The 20959-nt window shown below is 44.8% G+C and overlaps 1 protein-coding gene across 3 annotated transcripts in view; it reads right to left on the bottom strand.

The window, feature by feature from the left end:
• Positions 1 to 20959, bottom strand: part of LOC116944082 (zinc finger homeobox protein 3-like) — a 462441-nt gene that overhangs the window by 367058 nt on the left and 74424 nt on the right. For 2 of the 3 annotated variants that reach the window (XM_076068327.1, XM_032957495.2), the window contains exon 5: positions 13506 to 13620. The gene's annotated coding sequence lies outside the window, so the exon portion shown is untranslated. Of the gene's footprint in view, positions 1 to 13505; positions 13621 to 20498; positions 20632 to 20959 lie in introns of those variants that run through there. The other variant, XM_032957494.2, reaches the window with a different exon arrangement.

The raw sequence follows: 20959 nt of genomic DNA, 5'->3' as shown, positions 1-20959 counted from the left end.
AACATTTTTAAAAATGTATTTCTCATCAGGCCCCATAGTGTAGAGTCTTCGACTGTCATCATCCACTCTATCTCTCTGGCCTCCCTATTTATGTGCTACGACAAAGGGCCATTGCCCCAAAATATCACCTATTATGTGGTTTTTTTTCTCCTTTAAGGGCACACGGCGTTATTGACGAACGCGTTTAGTTCTTTGAAAAATAAAGTAATCGGCGCAAGTCCGAGTTCACGCTCAATACCCGTAATCAAATCTCTTGCCTGCTCTGTACCGATCCGTGACGAGCGCGCTGCGGCTCGTGCCGCCGTTGACCTGCTGCGCTGGCACGAGTGGGACGCCGTGATTCAGTACACGCCACGCTCTTGTAAGTGCGGACAAGGATGCATTTACATGTATTTATGGAGTGCACAAACTCGACGTGGCGAGTGCTTGTACCGCTGCCACCGTAGTCCTGGCAACGGCTTCCAGAGAGCGAGCAGCACAGGGTGGTAGGACGATAGGAGCGGCGGCGGCGCTGGTGGCAGCTCCCTTCCTGATCGCCGCTGCCCGGCGCGACGGGAGGCAGACCACCGTCACCGTGGCCGTCGGATCCCCACCGAAGCGGCCAGCCTCGCCGCGATGCCCGCGTGGGTGCACTCTGCAAGTGCTGTCATTTATACCGACGCAGCTCTACGAATACTCGTTACATATAAAGTGCTTGCCACGAATGAACGACAATGCCTTGCTGATCTCGTCAAGGAGGATAAACCATCATCGCGTGAACTCCGGTCATCCTTGCAGCAGCAGCGGCTTTTGGTTAACGATCAAATAAAGACGGTTACTGCATCGCGCGCTTTCAAATGCTCTTCTGTGGCCATTTAGAACGCTCTTGTTTACGATATTAGGGAGCTACTGGAGCTATACACTTTTAAATCTATATTGAATACACATTTCTTGAGAACTGCTTTTTGGGTTTAGTTTGTTGTCCTTTCCTGCACCACCAATTAGCATGGTTGGCTGTGTATGGTGCGAAAGAAGTTCAACATACATACAATAAGAGTTATTATCTACTTTTTAATTCATAACGTTGTATTCAAGGTACATACAATATGCACGCATGTGCTTGCGGTTTGACTGTTTGGACCAAAATTTTCATGCCAATTTTAATCATACCGATGCGATTCCTAATGTAGCAATGATAATAACATTTCGTGAAACAAAAGTCTTAACTGTTCAGCTTTGAAGCTCGCGTGCCTTCCATGTGCTTTTTTTATTAACTCGGCACTAAACGAGACAACGAATGGACAGTCTATCAATGCTGACACGTGAATCTATCGTTGGGAGTATAGGATGAATCCTAGGATGAATCCTATACTCAACAGTTAAAGAGGCTCTTGTGTAAACTATTGATCCAGCATCGTGCTTTCCCGTTGCGGTACATTGCGCTATGCCACCCTGCAGTACGCTAACATACAGCCTGTTGCATGTAGAGTTTCCATCCCAAACCGCTGCAGAGATACCGATTGTCCGTAATCTTGCACTGGTAATGGCGATGGCTCCTGTGTAACTAACAAGTTCAACCTCCAAACTACGCATTGCTCGGAATGGTGGCACATGTTTGCAACACCGCCGATGTTCAGCGAAAGTTGATTGGATTGTGTCCCGAAGTAACGTGCGAGACGCCAGTAATATCCAGGGATAGAGAGGGGCCTGTCAAAATTGGCACGGCGAGTGGGTGGAATTTGAGGGTCTTTCCCTCAAATGCGCTGGAGTTCAGAGTCAGAATCTTTAGACTGAAGGAATCCGATGAGCTATGAAGCTCTTTTTCACAGATGCAAAGTACAGGTGGGTCACCAAGTTACAAGACCAAATACAAAAAACACGATAGGAGTGCAAAATAGAGAAAAAAATAAGCAAGTCACTCAATGAAAATAAATAAATATTATTTATATAAGTCCCTTTTATGGACCTTGGGAAAGGCAGAAAAAACGACAACGCAGTCCCAGATCACACCAAGATAACACCACACAGCACATAGTCCCTCAATACAATGGCCACAATAACATTGAACTATCGATACTACTACACAGGTGAAGATCAAAGTAACAAATCACACTTGAAAATGCAGTTGTATCCAGTACTAATCTTCTGATTTTGGATATTTTTTGAAGGAAGATTTACGATGTTAAGGGAGGAAACAAGGATGTTCCGATACGTTGGTGCTGCAACGGCAAAGGCTCTGTCACCGATTCCAATTCTTGTCCTAGGGGTAGTTAAAAAGCAACTGGATGGACGCCTTGGGTTCGACAATGGAGATATAATTAATGAGCTAAGTGTTTTCCAGTTACTCGGGTTTTCTGGCACACGCCCAAATACTCAAAAGGACCTGTCTACAAGACGAGACTATTGAAACTGAGAGAGGTATTCTAGATTTGAAGTTTTAAGAAGTTTGAGCGAGATATGTTTATGAGCACTGTAGCTGGCTATGCGTTTGAAAAAACGCACGTGTGGCATTTAATGTTAGTCTTTCCACGGTGATGAGTGTATAAGGGTAAAACATTAAAGACAGAGGAAATTATATATAAATGCCTGTTAATTGAAAACATTTAATAATTTACATTTCTAAATGGGAAAAAAAGTTTCGTCTGAATCGTAAATGCCGATAACACAAAGAAAACGATATACATAATTATGATACTGCATAAAAATCGCATTTAAAGTTACATTTATATTGGTGCATATTTTTTATTAATAATTAGTGTATATCTGCTATGTGTATTTATATGCCTGAGAAACAGAACGCACGAGCGAAAAAGTTAACATTTTATATTCTTTGCGGGTTTATCTTTGGATATTTCTTAAGGGCATAAACGTTATGCTAAATACATACAACAGTGAAGAAGCTATTACGAGATATACCGAGACAGAAATATTTAATCCATGATTTAACCATCAGATGTAACATGCTGCCAGGTCGTGGATTAACCTTTGCTTGATGGAAGACGTAACATTAACCCTGGGCAAATTATATAAAGTCTACAACAAATTTGATCATAGATTTCAATGAACGAGGGTTAATCTTTTCCGTCCACCCGAATCCTCGAACATTTTTTCCCCCAACGGACTTGTGCAGCGATCAGCATCGGAAACTAAACTATAAACTAAACTATTTTTATTTTACCTGGTAAGGCCCACTCAACTATCTAGCTCTTTTTCAGAAGAGACCTGGCCACAAATGATGGTTCAACGAAGTGGCTCATCATGTGGACATTTATAGCAGCCAAATACTCTAAACGCATGTTTTTAAATATGGAGGGGAAAAACAGAAGGACCCGGAGAAAAATCCACACGACCACGGGGACAGACACGCAAAGTCCAAATATACAGGCGTCAGGGTGGAGATCGAACCCACCACCTCCTGCATACCACGCAAGGTAGTTAACATCTCGCCACCGAGATTGAAAACTAATTTCTTTAAAACTGCTTCTTGATGTGTTTTGTTTGTTGTCCTTCCCCCCGCACCTCCGATTAGCACGGTTGGCTACGTACAGTGGTGAAAGAAGTTCACCATACATACATGCTTTATTTGGGAAAGAGATGTATTGTCTACTTATTCGTTTCATTCTGTGAGGATAATCTCCACTACATTACATCGCAAAAGGGCAGGCACACTGAGAATGCTTTGTGCCCAAAGGGTTGTGTGTCAGAATTGTTATACACTAGCAGAGCCGACCTTGCTCACACCACGTACGCAGTTTCACGCCATTCATCAACGTGGAGGATTTGTCTTACAAAAGATATCTCAAGTTCAACATACATACAAAAGGTAAAGGCACAGCCCTGTGATTACATCCTCACGCCCACTGCTTTCAGAAGGGCCACCAAAAGCGGAAGCCCTAAAGAGCCCGCCCCACCCCTCCCCACCACCTCCAGAGGCATTTTTGGCCCACTTGGCCCCGACCCCCTTGAAAGCATCAGAAAAATGAAAGCACACTCTAAAAGCATTTCGGACAAAGTCTAGTAGGAGTGTCAATGAATTCAATGACACCTAATGGTTGTAAAATAACGACAGTTTTTGGCAATGACTGCACTTGACAAGAGCTTGAAAACCTAAGCAGAGTATTTGGCTGCGATACATTTCCACATGATAAGCCACTTCGTTGAGCTATAATTTGTGACCAGGTCGCTTTTGAAAAATAACTATGTAGCTTAGTGCGCCTTACCTGGTAAAATAAAAAATATATTTATAGTTTCTTTCATGTAGTTTACTAAGAGTTTGCTGATAATTTCCTGACATTTTTGTTTAAGTGGACACAAAACTACTTTCTTCAATGAATAGCAACGTTGTTGATATTTTTATTGTTATTTCTGAGGGAAATTCTAATATTGAATTCAATAATGTGCACAAAATCTTCTTGGCCATTTTACTTTGATGACTGCAAACGTGAAGTTAATATACTGCTGTTATTTTTCTTTTATAGTTTTGATATTTTTTTTAACCTCTACTCGTTTTGGGAAATTAATATTCAGCCAATATAGATCGCATGGTGTGTTTTGGTCTCATATTACACCCTGAACTTTTCTAAAGCCCAGGATTAGGTTCAAGTGATTTGGTGACGCTGCTTTGGCAGTGGTTCACAAGCACAGTTTTTAAAGTAATCTCAACAAAATTGGTGACGTTTTGGGCAATGGACCTTCATCATGTTTGCAGTAACTAAGAATTATATAGCTATTTTCATGATGGATCTCAAAGCACTGTAAAGTAAATGGGCAAGAAGATATTTGCACATTAAGGGATGTGTTTTGAAAAAGGCCCATTGCAAAAAAATGTTGCCAATTTTATATATTTGTTTTCCTTTTAAGCCGGTGTTGTTGACAAAGTTTTGAGTTATTTGTCAACTAAGTGCAGTGTGCTTATTTCACGTACACAACAGTAGACGTATTTTTTTATCATCAGCCACCATTAGAATAAATGAAGTGTCTCATTTGCTACTTTTTTGACACGACTATTCTTAAAATATTGCATAAAACGGACTCAAAATCCGGAATTTGTTTAACGTTTTCATTAAAATAAAATGGGAGGTCATCCTATGGGGAAGAATGATTCCTGCGATGAGAACATGGAATTTACACCAGAGATGAGCATCACAGGGAGACACTGTAACTTGCGCTGAACAATTTTATTTTTAAAAATATCTCTTCTTGATAAACCCTGTGAGCTGAAGCCACTGCCTCACGTCTAATACAGAAGTGATCTACCCCACTCCTATCTATCTCCTCAATGAATTGCTCCACTCCCACCCCCCCCCCCCCCTTAATTTATCCCAATGTTCCACTTTTTTTATTTAAAGCTTTCGTGACTGCAGGGATTCATATTCTTGGTTTTTTCGGTAAAGTCACGTAGAAGGGAAACAATAAAATAATAAAAATATAAAACAATATTATTTTATTGTTTCCCTTCTACGTGACTTCACCGAAAGAACCACAAATATGTTCCTCTTATTGTTATGACTGCCACTCTGACGGGAGCTTGATCCACACAATATCCATCCCTTGCCAGCAACATGAGTTCAGACTGGGAATAAACGGGAACAAAACAAATCGCGGACAGAACGTTTTGAAGGACAATTCCTATTGCTCGTGGAGACACAAATAGGTGAAACAAGAGCACATTTTTTCACATTATGTAGGAAAATATATATACATTTCTTTAAACACAAGCAATATATTAATTCGGTAATACACAGATAAATTTTGATTTAAAGCTTTCATGACTGCAGTCATTCATATTCTTGGTTCTTTCGGTAAAGTCACTTTTGAAGGGAAAAAATAAAATATATAAAACAATACAATTCTCACGACGTTTCGACTGCAACACAAGCAGTCATCACCAGGTGTGAAAACCAACGGCAAGAACATTTGAAAGAAGTGGTGGTTTGTATTTATTTATTTATTTATTTTTAAACGTTAGCCCCACGGATAGCGATTTGACAGTTTGTTTAGATGGACGAGTCCATCTATGTTCGGAAAAGAGGAGGGGGGAGACGAAAAATTAATGTATGCTGTCTGAAAGCCACAGTAAGCGTGAACAATCAATTAAGACTCGAAATGGTTTATCAAATCTTTCCAATGATTGCTAAGCCAGAATCCATCTTCTCAGTTGAAATTGTCTCTGTGCTTGTATATGTGGATAGCCTCATGAACGAATCTCTCATGGTAGCCAGATGGCTTGCAAAGAACCTCTGTCTTGGAGAAGTCAATGTCATGTGAGCCTACTGAATTATAACAGTGATCTGCCACGGCCGAGGTGTTGGTCCTACCGTGTTTAAGGTCTGCTTTGTGTTCACGAATGTGGTCCGAGACATGTCGTTTGGTTTCTCCAATGTAACTACTACCACAGAGGCAACTTAGTTTGTAGACACCGGGGTACTGTATGTCCGGAATCACATCTTTTACAGACGGAACCAGATCACGGATTTTATGTAATGTAAAATATTTAATTCTGGACATACAGTACCCTGGTGTCTACAAACTAAGTTGCCTCTGTGGTAGTAGTTACATTGGAGAAACCAAACGATGTCTCGGACCGCATTCGTGAACACAAAGCAGACCTTAAACATGGTAGGACCAACACCTCGGCCGTGGCAGATCACTGTTATAATTCAGTAGGCTCACGTGACATTGACTTCTCCAAGACAGAGGTTCTTTGCAAGCCATCTGGCTACCATGAGAGATTCGTTCATGAGGCTATCCACATATACAAATACAGAGACAATTTCAACCGAGAAGATGGATTCTGGCTTAGCAATCATTGGAAGGATTTGATAAACCATTTCGGGTCTTAATTGATTGTTCAAGCTTACTGTGGCTTTCAGACAGCATACATTAATTTTTCGTCTCCCCCCTCCTCTTTTCCGAACAAACTGTCAAATCACTATCTGTGGTGCTAACGTTTAAAACTAAATAAATAAATACAAACCGCCACTTCTTTCAAATGTTCTTGCCGTTGGTTTTCACACCTGATGATGACTGCTTGTGTTGCAGTCGAAACGTCGTGAGAATTGTATTGTTTTATATATATTTTATTATTTTATTGTTTCCCTTCTACGTGACTTTACCGAAAGAACCAAGAATATAATACACAGATAACCATGGGAATTTGCTGAACCCAATTTGGCCTCTCTGACAGGTGAACATGAACGGTATTGTTTTTCTGAGCACACACACTCACTAAAAAAAATCCCCAATGTACCCTCCGCACTCTGTGAGTTGCCAAGCGTGCTAAGTTACCCGACATCAAGGCTGGCACAGCGCACGAGCTGGCGATGGGCTCAGAAACGCACCCAGCTCAGCCCGTGCCCGTGTCGACACGCCATAGGCGGCTTACGCACCGTGAATCGATGTGAGCAAGACCCAGGCGAGGGCTCAGTTATCCGTTGGCTAGATGTTAACTACCTTGCCTTGTATGGAGGAAGTCTTCGGTTAGATCCCGACCCTGATGCCTGTTATATATTTGGAGTTTGTGTATCTCTCCCAGTGGTCACGTGGATTTTTCTCCAGGTCCTCCATTTTTTTTTTCCACATTTAAAACAACATGCATTTAGAGTATTTGGCTGCTATACATGTACGCATGATCAGCCACTTTGTTGGGCTATCATTTGTGGCATGTTGCTTCTGAAAAAGAGCTACATGGCTCAGCGGGTCTTACCTCGTCAAAATAAGATATAGTTTTAATAGTTTTAGTTTAATCCATATGAACTCCTGTTGTAGGCCCAACGAAGGAATGGCCGGTCAGGTTTCTCTCTCTGCTCCCACGGTAGTAGGGACCGCTCTCAACCGCGTCCCAACAACCGCACACAGAAGACGATGTGGGTATATTTCCTCCAAACATGGAAGATCAGGGACTCCACCAAACTGTGAATGCGGTGGTGTACAAATCATCAGGGCGCACATCACTGATGACTGCCACAATACAACCGCGCGCACTCTGGTGGAACAAGTGGACGACTCCACTCAGCTACCATCCCGCGTACTGTGGAATGGCTCACCGCATTAACAATACAACTGTGGCCCTGCTGTTGCTTCTTTACAAACGGCAAACGGGAGAAATAAAATTCATTTCAAGTGGTTTTGTGCAAGGCTGGCAACCAACGCAGGTTATTGGGTCAGCAGTGAGGCACACTAACCGGCAACGCATTCTGGCGGCCAGAGTAGGCGCAGAACTGCCCCGACGGTCACGCTCACCCCAGGATTTAAGAAGAAAATTGCACCAAGCACCGCGCCACAACCTTTCGCTCGCACACGGGCACGTTTACACTTAATTAATCAATTCATGACTTCAGTTCACATCACCCTTTTGATTTTTTTCGTAAATATGCGCAACATACAGCTTGCAAGCGTGGATTCAGATATGACCGCCTTCAGCCACGATCTATCTGCTGCCCGATGAAGGCCCTCCCCATGCTGTTGTCACCCCTAACTGCCCCCGATGCCATAATCCATCTCACTCCAGCACGTGAACCGATATAATCGCACCATCTCCAGGGCGATGGCCCTCTTGGGCACATTTTCTCCGTTGGTCACCGTTCAATCACCAGCCTCATCCGTCAGTCATCTTTCCTCCTAATGGTTTGTCCTACGCAAGCCTGCTTACTTTCGTTAACAGTCAATACAATGTCGACGATTTGGGTGCAGACCTCCATCCGTGTGTTCTCCTTTGAGTTCCAATATTAATTCCCTTGTCCTCTCATTATGAAAAATCAAGCGGAATGTCAACTGGGGAGTGAATGTGCGTAGGCAGGTGCTTGACAACGGTAGCGATGTACTGCATGGGAGTGTTGCCTTTGCAAGTGGACATATTGTGAGTGTAATGACGAACACACGTGTGGACACAGTGAGTGTAAGGATGAACACACGTGTTTACACACAGTAAGTGTAAGGACGAACACATGTGTGGACAAAATGAGCGTAAAGATGAACACACGTGTGGACACACAGTGAGTGTAAGGATGAACACACGTGTTTACACACAGTAAGTGTAAGGACGAACACACGTGTGGACACAGTGAGTGTAAGGACGAACACGCGTGTGGACACAGTGAGTGTAAGGACGAACACACGTGTGTGTAGAATTAAGCTAATAAGCGTTTTAGTGAATTTTGGCTTTTGGTGGACATGTTAGGTATAAGCACCACATATTATCTCTAGAAATGTTTAAGTTGAAAGAATGCATATAAGATAAAGTCATCTATAATAATAAACGTAAATTATAACCAGGTGACACACTATTTACAAAACTTAACTCACATTCAGTGCCTTTCAACGGCTTCAGAACCCAGAAGTCAGTTATAACAATTATTTGCTGTTCTAAAATATCGGTTCCCCGAAACGTCGTCTCTTAGATACTTTTTTATCTTTTCAGGCCACACACTGTTTATTGACGATTGTGCTGCATTATGTTTTTATTTTGCCAACGCAGCAGCAGCAGCAGCGTCAAATAATGTTTACAAAATCAGCAGCTTCTCTTTGCCACGTGCCGCAAAAAAGCAGGATTTCAGAAAAGTTTCTGCAAAATACAGAATTTAATGAAGAATGAGAATACAACAAATACGTCATCTTACCTATAAAAGTCTGAGGTTTAAAGAATTAAATAATTTTCCTGCGATAACAATCAATCGCAAAAAAAATCGAACTGGTATGGAAGCAATTTTTTCACATTTTAAAAATTAAAATATACGGCACAAAACACGTAGCTTATAGCAATCTAAGTACGACACCATGTCGTCTGACCATCTGTCGGTCCATCTGTCCCTTCATTCCTCGATGAATCAAAACAAGGTTGCGTAAGTTTGAACGTCGCTCGTGCGCAAAGCGCCAACAACGACCCCGAATGAAGAACGCAGTAGTGGTGGGTCCATTGGATTTTAATTTTTAAAAAGGCAACAACGATAAACGTTCTGGGTTTCACGGCGGTCTCGCGACAGGAAGAGGAGCGAAAGTAAACCGTGTCATTTTATGGGGCAATACGTGACTATTCTCAAAAAAACAAATGATAGCTAAAGTTTCAACATAGGACTGAATCACGAACAGCATTGCCAATAACTAAACAAAACATAGCTTGAAAGCACAACACGTTATACATATTTTTCTGTGCGTAAGCTACGAAAGTGTGGAAACTTTCCGCAAAGCAGTTGCCGTGATTCTGTGGCTGAAATCTTGACCCCTGGGTTCGTGGCCACGGCAGCAGAGCCACAGCGGACACAGCCTTCATAGGCGCTTGCTGAAAACACTCGTCCCCAACGTCTGTTAAAGGCTATATGGGGAATAGTTTTTTTCTTTTATGTGCAGAAGATGAGTCAGAACCTGATTGGTCAACTTCATCCACACCCTTTATTTGAAATACAATTTTCCCGCAAGTTTGTGCCGATGGAATTTCAGCAAAAAAATCAATCAAACTGTTTGTGAAATGGGACCCAGAAGTTGATCGTTTTACATAGGAAACAGGTAGTTATGAAGGTCTGAAAAAGTCGGTCAAAAGTCTAAACTGGTGAAGGCAAATAGTAATATCACATACTACTGTGAGCACAGGAGGCTCGTCGTAGACATAATCTGTTATACAATAATGTACACGTATTGGAAACAAGAACACGTTTATAAAACTAGCATACATGCAAACTCATATTGTCTCAGTTATAGAAAGAGTTAACAAGGAGAAGCAAATGTAAATGGTCTGATTCTGTCTGAAACAAAATGAAGAATGGACGAATTAACTTTGAGGACGCCCCTGGGTTGCTTATGGATGAGTAAGGCCGTTGGAATTTAATCAGTTTTCAGAAAATGTTGAAAACCTTCATTCTAGTCGCAACCCATCTGTTCAGAGCAATCAGAGAAAGGGAGATGCGAAGCCGAACATGTAATTTGTGCCCTTTGCAGAAAGGACATTCTTAGCTTCAGGATATGATTGTATTTAGCTGCATAGGCTACACACACGTCAGGGATATCCATTGGTCTACAAGCAAGCTCGCATGCTCAACGTGGGCCTCACTTGAAAACGATGACACGTCGTGCGTGCGAGAGAGTGTCGCGCGCAGAGAGAGAGAGGGCCCTGACTCGGGGGTTTGCTACTGCAGGGGAGGTGGCAGTCCTCCCTAGTGAGAATGTCAGAGGGAACTGGACCTTCACGTTGCATGGGAATAGTTGGGCGCTGGAAAGTCGCCACAGGGATTCACTCACTCCTGGGCAGTGTGACATCCTGGCTGAGGACAGTTGGACCGTGACATTTCACGGTTGGCCCTCAACACATTTGCTCACATCTACATCAAAACAATTCCACGTCAATGTTTCATATAATACGCGTAAAAATAATGCTTAAAATATATTTTTTTACATTAAAAAATAAGATAAATTAGTTATACCGCGTGCATAATAACTCCTCCACACTTTGCAATGGAAGGGTGCAGCTGTGCTACTCTCCCACACGTGTATCTGTGTATATATCAAGAGGAGGTCGAGGAGCCATAGCCATCACTTTATTCTCCCAGCCAGGTCCCACAGCTGTCGCATACCCAGCGTTCTGGCACAAACGGTGACCGTCCCTCCCAGCTCCGCTCCTCGAGTCTCACACCGGACTTCCCTGTAAGATACTAGACTCTGGGTGCCACTCCCAACGCCGTCTGCCTCTGTTACGTGGCTTCCTCCATCCCGCACACACGTGTCCCACCCATTGCAATCAGTGGGTGGGATACGTGCGACAAAGTCGCCCCACTCATTTTGTGAACCAAGATGAGATGATGACAATCATGAGTGAAGATAGCCCTTTACTGGGGTTCGAACTCGCAACCTTAACTCATGCGAGGTTGAGCCCTCTAGCCACTGCCATCTGGTTAGTATGGTTCCAAAGTTGTTGAAATAGTTACAATTGTTATGAGGTCAGCCAAACCCTTCTTCAGGAGTGTTCGGCGTGTATCAAACTTTGTTAGCATTTTAGACCGTGTGTTTTTTCAGAATGCACGCGTCAGGGAATGTGTCGCTGGACCCATCCCACACTCACTTTAGTGGAACCGTGAAGGAAGTGCAGAGGTCCACGTGTAGCGATTGGGGGCAGCGTGCCATGACCCCGGCACGCTTACGGAGCACACACGCGGACGTGCGCTGGTGGGCGCAGCAAGACGATGCAATCCGTGCCAGCACACAGCACAGGTGTAACCACGCACGTGTGCATGCAGTGCAATGCGAGTGCACTTAACACGTGCGAGTGCCAGGGCCGGCTCTGGCTCCCCTCGGATGGGGTTGGGGGGGGGCAGTCGAGCTGCTTTGTGGGGGTCCACCACGGCATGTATTCACCACCAAGGAGAGTGAACCTGGGTAGTGCCAAAGGGACATTTGGTGGTGCAGGGTCCCACAGAAGCACCACCCAAGCGCTGCCGCCGTTGAGTGTTCTTATTTGACATGTACAATAATACCGGAGTGATACAGTTCTTCAGGACTGATTTCTGTGTTTAGTTTCTTGTCCTTCCCCCGCACCTCCAATTAGCATGGTTGGCTACGTACGGTGCAAAAGAAGTTCAACATACGTACATACGGCCGACTTACCATGACGCTTGATGCACTTTGCTGCCCACAGAATTACATTCATGTCATCCAAACACTACTAGCACAATACCTCCATCATAAATACTATTTTTAAGCAGTTAAATATAAGGCCATGATATCGATGAAAGCACAATATAATGTTTTAAAAGGCAAGTGTTAATTAACCGGATATTACTGGTATTAAAATATAACCCTTTGCACTGAATTATTCCCTTTCATATACTTGGGTAATGTGTGCATAATTAATGTGAAATGAAATGAGAAAATGTACTTGCTGGCTCAAACACATATATGCGTAACATCGTGAGTAAAGATATAAAGCATTTTTACTTTTACAAGTTCACTAAGATGCTCCATGGTTACGAAAGACAGATAGAAAATACCATGCTGTATGAAATATATTTATTATGTTGTTTGCTATAACACATTTACTCAAAAAAACTAAACCAAAATTGGATTTTGTATCGGAATATAATACCGATGTCCGATATAGCTCGCCGTACGTTATCCGTCAATTGCGTATCACGTGGGAACTTTTGAGGATGTCTGAACGTATGGAACCCTCAACCCTCTGCTCGAGTTCGATACAGAACGTGTCCACACGTGTCCACACGTTCTCCCGTCTTACACTCCCAGAATGCTGCCGTCGGCACGAGCAAGACTTGCGCCCACGTTTGTACCACGAAGTCCACGTTCGTACCCGCGGATATATCTGCGCTCGGGTGCAGCAAAGGGCGGTGTAAAACCTGGGCATACGGACCCTCATTCGTTCACCGTTCCACGGTTAACCGCAAGAATGGTCTCCACAGACACAGCGGGCTGTTGGCGACACTGCGTGCCAATGTATCCAGATTTTTTGTTGTTGTGACACACGCTCGGAATCCCGTGACCGGGAGGCAGCGTTGATAGGGCACGCGTTTGTTGTCTGTGGCACCCACCTGAGGCAAGGCGAGGGAATGTCAGCTGGAGGCAGCACAGTAAGTAGGTTGCTGACGCGGCTGTGGAGAGGAGAGTTGAATGCTCCGAGTGGAGTTTCTCCAGGAACTCTGACTTCTTTCCACATGTAATGATACGAAAACAAGATATCACAATTAACCAAATGTGCAGCAGGACCCTGATGAAAAAATTTAGCTATATACTCGGTGAGCTTTCCCCTATTTGAGTAAAAAATTAATTTTTACCACGATTTTTTCTTTATTTACAAACATGTTCAAAATAAATATTTCACATTTACTTTTCGGACTTTAAATCCACCGGGCTATATGAAGGTTTTTTTAGTTTAGGTAAAGAAAAAGGCAAAAATTAATTATTCGAGCGTCAGTAATGAAGATCAGCGGCATTCTCTTGAGCTCAAACGTTGGAGTACTGAACGCTGCGTCGTGTAAGAGGAACGACATGTACCGCGTATGTGCACGTGCAAGCCACGTGCACAACATAAATAGGCTTTCAAACAACACTGTTACTGAATTCACCTGAGTGCGACATTGCATTCGCTCAACCCTAAGCACATGCATTCGTCGCAAATGTTGCATGTGGAAATGCTTTGAGGAAATGTTGATATTGCATGCAGGAATAAAAACGAAAAGTTGAATGCCTACGCGTTCGAACAATTTGGAATAATTTTAGTTGGAATAATTTTATACTTGTGTTTTGTATAGCACAGTATATAAAACAAATAATGCTTCTTAAATTAATCAAATAAAACACGTTTAATACTACATACTAATGTTCCGCATTATGAACTGTTCAGACAGTTGGGGCGCGTGCTGTAAGCGACCAGCTATTGAGCACGTACAGTGGCCAGCACAACACTTTGCTGGGTCTATATATCTAAGCGCTGAGGGCCAGTACAAGGGCAGATCCCACTGTTGGTGAGCGCCATGGCCACAGCCACTGAACCCCAGGCTACCTGGCCTTAACAAATCATTCGCCACGGTGGCGAGATGTTAACTACCTCGCCTGGTATGGAGGAGGTCGTGGATTCGATCACGACCCTGATGCCTGTTGTATATTCCGAGTGTGCGTGTTCTCCCCGTGGTCGTGTGGATTTTTCCCCGGGTCCTCTGGTTTTTCCCTCCAAATTTAGAAACTTGTGTTTAACAGTGTTCGGCTGCGATAACTTTACACATTATAAACTACTTTCTTGAGCTATCATTCGTGGCCAGGTCGCTTCTGAAAAATTGCTCAGTCACCACTCAAGAAAGTATACATTCATACATAAAATAAGCATACCTCCTGTCTAGTATAATCAACTGTATGGGCAAGTGCTGTTTGTGAGCACACACATGTATATATATCTGCATGTAGTGTAAAAATAAAACCCACAAAAGTTACGGTATAAATGTATCCACTGGCTACTGCCTAAATATAACCATCATTACGCTGCTGAGACTTTGGCGGTTGAGCAATTTTGGGGAAGGAGCTGCATTGTAATTCAAAAAAAAAGTTTTCTTGCTCTCGCAGATTTTTTTTTCATCTGGAACCCAACAGCGAGCAAAAAATCAAGTCGAGAGAATAAAAAAGGTTTTTACCATCATAAAAAAAAAGATTGGTGCAAATTTAGTGCGATGGCTTTGTAGCCAACTCTCATTAAAAAAAAATATACAAATATTTCCCATCGTAAAATGACTGCGCTCATGAAAAATGAACGCAACGTATTTACTAAGTTAAAGGGTGCATGATAGCAGCACATTCATGGAAATAATAAATATGCCTTAATCATGTCTGTCTTTTTTATGGGAGAGACAAGGGGAATCTCTCTCTCTGCCGATAATTTATCCGTTTTTCCGTGATAGTACAGTGCTGTAATATGATTACCAAAAGAGTGAAAAAAATTACAATTGACTGCAAGTCACAGACGAGGCACACACACGCGCGCGCGCACACCTCAACATATCTTCAGTGGGAAGATCGCAGCAGCAGCAGCAGCGGCAGCGGCGGTGGCAGCGGCGGCAGTGGTAACGTAATTAAGCTCCATGCTAAAACGGGATGAGCGTGGCCGGCGCGCTACCGCGCTGCTGCGCTGCGGGGCATCGCGCGCTAATGTAACGTTAACCAGCGTCGGGGATGCGAGACGGTCGACGGTAGCGGTGGCAGCACCGGGGTCACGGTATGCAGCCCCGACGCCTCCCTCCATCCCTCCCTCCCCCCCGATCCTTCTCCTCCCAATCACCATGGTGATGCCTGAAGGACACCGACGTCTCGTCTGGTCATCCCTGTCACAACTGGATTCTGTAGCAAAAAAGTGATTCAAGTGACGCGTTTGTACGTCCCATTAATGCCGGGCATCACTGCCTCCGCTGCTGCGGCCTTTGTTCAGCCGCCGCTTGCCGCCACCGCGATCGCCGCGGCGTGCCGGGGCCGATTGGACTGCGGGAGGAGGAGGCGGAGGAGAATGGGGGGGACGCCACGGGAAATGTTGGCTACAGGTCGTTTCTTGAAAACGCGCGTACCGCTCCCTCCCTTTCCGCTAACGTCGGCTTCGCGAACGGCGCACACGAGGGAGACGTACGTGGCGCTTGGGGGGGGAGGGGGCCGACGTGATTGTCGGCGCGCAGGGAATGTGGAGCGCCTATCCCGAGAAGGAATGTAACGTGCTCGGAGCCATCCGTTTTTCTGTTCTATGCGGAGCGATAAAAACATCTTTTGTCTGCTAGACAAGAGGCCACGGTTGCCGCGTATCAAATGCGCAGAAAATGAAGCTGTTAATCGTGCAAAAGCACGTACAAATTAAATAACGTGGCGCTAAATCGATGCAAAAAAACATGTCTCGACAAGCATTAACTTAGGATAATGATGACGATCACACTTAATCAATAAGGTATAAAACATAGGCCTACACTCTGTTAATTCCCATTATACCACACGCAGCACTTATCCCTAAAATATTTCACACGAGGAACGAAAGAGTGGTGGTAATCATCCGTCGGTTTTCTTAAAACTGTAAAATGTGTTTGCGTAAAATGCCAAATCGTTCCACCGAGGAATGGTGTAAGCCTGTGTCATAACAGTACGATTTTAATGCTATCATCATCATTAACAGTCATTATCATCGCCATCACCAGCATCATCACTGAACGTGCAATTCACAACAAAAGTCTTGCAGCTGAAGCTCCAAGCACATTTTCAGATGTATTATATGCTTTGGAACATTTTTTTGTGATTTAAAAAGATAAATATTCTTTCAATCTACTGGCAGTGGCTGAAGCAAAACAAAACGAGAATAATAAAAGAAAATGAATGCAAGAAACAAGAAAATAGAAAACTCTGCAGCAATATATTTCGTTGGATCTGATAGACAGACAGGGATGCTTATGGCCATGCGGACTACGTATGTTGAACTTCTTTCGCACCGTACATAGCCAACCGTGCTAATCGCAGGTGCGGACCAGCACCGCTCCCCACGTATTTCAGCCGTTTTGAGGAAGGGCAAGGAAGCTGCTGCACCCAAACAGGACGTGTTGCGCTCCACCCGCGTGGCACGATGAGAGACATGCGCAGAGACGAGTCGCAGGACCCCCGCATGGCACAGGAAAGCACCGCGACCACGCAGTGGGGAGAGAGAGAGACACCTATGTTGACAGACAGCTGAACACCAGTGGTCAGCACACTCGGAGACGCGTCAGTCTTCATCAGCGCAAATACTTCAGACTCCCTCTCAGCTGCGCAGTAACTTCTGCTGGGAATTACCAAGCCGGCGCCATTACGATTTGCAGTGAACGTCAGAGGCGATATCATTTTAATAAGTTAGGCAAACGTGCGTTCCCGTGCATTTGTCAAGCTGGAGAATCACATGCAATAACCGACTCATAAATAAAGACCCATGCCTCCTGGGATTGCTGAGCATCCTGCGAATGAATGCAATACTGCTGTGGGATCTATGCAGCATAAGCACGTTCGAGTGGAAATCAAATAAATAGTTCGCGCATCCATCGAGGAAGAACCGAACGAGATCGTGCGTGTTTTTTATATATATGTACTTGCAGCCTGGGCAACTGCGCTTTTTACAAAGCTCCGATTAGCAACGCAAAGTAGTATATGAAAGAGATACGTTTGAAAGAGGAGTTGACGCCCACCGACACCAGATTTACATTACACATTAATCCCACAGAGCCAGTAAACTCACCAGGGATGTGTTGCCATTGAGAGAGGGTGGGGGGCGGTGTGAATTTGAGAATTCTGCAGGTAAAAAAATTGGGGCCAAAACCAACGTGAATATTATTGCTCGGAACGCACGGTACGGCGTTGCTTTGTGCATCTGCTCAACGCAACAATTAACCAAAACGTCCTTAAACTCCGCGGGTCTCTTTGCCCTTCTTCTTTATATTTTGATGCATTTTTACAAACAACTTGAGGTCTTTAAACGTATTACTGTGTTGGACAATTTGTATAATGAAAGAACGTCGGATATTTAATAAAATATACACTGAGTTTATACGCAGAGCCGTGTAGGAGATATACGTATTTGTGAAATGTTCCCCCCTCAGCAAAAAGACATTAGCAATACAAGCATTGAATAATAGGGGACCCATGTCTCCCCTGAAAAGAAAAAAATCGTGCAAATGCTAAAAAATGTATTAAACGGTCGGCAGTCCATAACGTAGCACCTAGAGAACATAACCTGCTGTATACTGCACATATCAAACTATTCTTTAGGTGTAAATCAGGTAGACGGTGTAATTTATGTTGTTCATTAAAATCTATGTTTATATATAGAGTTATTTAGGATGCATTGACTTATTTAATTGGACGTACGTACACCCAGTGCTGAAAATGCTTTCTTGATGTGAACGCTACATATGACATACAGCCGATAAGCCAAACAACTGGACAACTCCCTGTGTGTCCTATATCCAAATGGTATTTATTAGTTATTTCAACCTATTGATGCCATTTATATATTTATTTGCACACTTACTTTTTTTTTTACAATATTCATCCACGTTACGAAACATCCACCTTGAGGTCCGACATGATCTCGGACCTCAAGTGACAGCTTCAGAGAACATACCAGAATTTAATGACTCAAGCCCAAACAAACGCAGAGACAAGACAAAGATCCCCTTCATAGCCTTGACAGACTGTAGGGGCAAGTGCTGTTAGCGAGCACCTACGAAGGCCGGCACGGCACACGAGGGGGCGGGTGGCCAGCAACACGCCCGGCCGCCTTTGTCTCCCCAGTGGCGATGTTTACACACCGCACCAGGTACTTGCTTGAGGCCGAGTCGGCCTAGGGGAGGCCCAGGACCGGTTCAGATAATCATCACTGGCGTTGGCCCACGCGCAGGAACCGAACTCGGGTTGATGGGTTCATAGACACACTACCGCTCTGCACACACAGACACATACACACACATGCCCTTGACAGATACATAACTGTGCAGCTGCCACGGCCACTGCACACACAATTGGCGCCTTCATTTCTGCACACGTAGACAAGAGGCCACTCGCACATTTCGTGACTTTCCAACGAAGGCACTGCTCCGACCCGGTGTACGTGGCATGTGCTTTGTTAGGATTTTTATTAATGTCAGAGCCACCCCATACTTGGCAATTCGGATTTTGACGGCGCACACTGTAGGCCCACAGTAGCGTTCGCACCGCCGGCTGCGAGCGATGGTGACCGTGCGGGCGCGCGCGTCCCCGCGCATGCGTAACGCGCGCTTGCGAGCTCGTGCACGCGCGTGTGCGAGCTCGCGCGTGCGAGCTCGCGCGTGCGAGCTCGCGCGTGCGATCTCGCGAGCGTGCGATCTCACGCGTGTGCGCGTGCGCGCATGTGCCACACTCGCAAAATGCACGCATGCGCACCGCAAGCACGTGTTGGCCACGCACAAATCAGGGCCGGAGAAGCTGTGGGTCCTGCAGATTTATGATAAATTCAGGGGTTCAGCTTGCGCCTGAGTGGATTTTCCTTATTATTATCATTCGCTGTGCGGGACAAGAGATAGTGGAATAATTCTGCCTGCGTGGGACGAGGAGGCTGCAAGAAAAACAGCATGGGTAACAGTAAGCGTGATACGTTAAAAGAAAATGATTGCGGGAACGCGCGATGCTTCACACGACGCAAAATGGAATTGGAAAGTACAGAAATAATTTGTTAGCTAAATGTGATATTACAATAAAGAGAAAATCACTACGTTACAAGCGACCCGTGGGATGTTGTCATGTTAATATATATAAAATAGCATTTCATTCTCTTCCTATGACAGAGGGGGCCGAGTTCAACACTGTGATTTTAACGGTATAAATGTGGCATCTATTGCTTCGTTTGTTATTGTTTTTGAATTTTCTTACACAACCCCACTCAATCTGGTTTCCACTGCCATCTCTGGCCAAATCGCAGTGACCCGGTCAGGAAGCGGCTGCTCCTCGGTCACTCGCCGTGGCGGTACCGCCGTGGACTGGTGTCATTTGCAGGCTGCCATTGTCACAACCCCATCTCATTCGCCACAGAGCCATGGTCCCCTCACCCCGCTCGTATATACGACAGCTATTTGTGATACCCTGAACGGTAAAACCCCTAAAACCCATCTTTCTCCAACCCCCACCATCACCCTCCACTGCATCCACCCTCCCCATCCCAACACTCACCACAAACGCACACCCTCCTCCCCTTACTTAACCACGGTGCAATCTTGCTCCAGAATTCACCTCTATCCGTTACTAAGCAGCCGGTTTTCGCTCCCTGGATCACGGCCAGTACTGCTTCACCAGCCGAGCACCGGCTCCCACGTGAACGCCGCAGTTACAAAATACGGTTGCTGGAGGTTTCGGCTAAATCGTTTCCCGCTGAAAATCCTCGGAAATGAAAGGGCGCACGTTTTATTTCCGGCGAACCTACATCCCGACCGAACCACTCGCACAAATGAACGCCGTCGCTCCTCCGAGTTTTCCGAACGAAGCCGGCAGCAGCAGGGCCTCGTGCCGCTTACCTGCTCAGGAATTGCTCAGCCCCGGAGAAAAAAACGGAAGAAGAAAAAAAATATCGGTCGTTTCTCAACCACGGCAGGTCCAATCAGCTGGCAAAGGTGGGCCGGTCGACCACTCTCCCGAAGAAGCAACTTGGGCCAAGCAGGGGCGGACGGCTGGTGGAACGAGGCGCAGGGGAAATCGGGCGGTATTTCGGCCACGAACACAGAGTAGACTCGTGCAGAGAGAGAGACAGCGAGAGAGAGAGAGAGAGAAGCGCGCGTCTGGATTTCTATGCTACTCTGTAATACGCCGGCCCCCCTATTTCTCCTGCCCGAGTTATTACGGCTTAATATGCTGACGTCACGTGCGTGCACTTGATGATGAAGGCTTCGCGGCCGCAAGGGGCTGGCGGGTTAACTAAGTAGCCAGCTTCTACTGAGGGATTGGAGCCATCGGTAGTTTAGTTTTTTTGGTATTTTTC

Source organism: Petromyzon marinus, chromosome 20, assembly GCF_048934315.1.
Source record: "Petromyzon marinus isolate PM22_M1 ecotype Great Lakes invasive population chromosome 20, UKy_Petmar_22M1.pri1.0, whole genome shotgun sequence".
Classification (NCBI taxonomy): Eukaryota; Metazoa; Chordata; class Hyperoartia; order Petromyzontiformes; family Petromyzontidae; genus Petromyzon; species Petromyzon marinus.
This window is presented reverse-complemented; position numbering and strand designations above follow the sequence as displayed.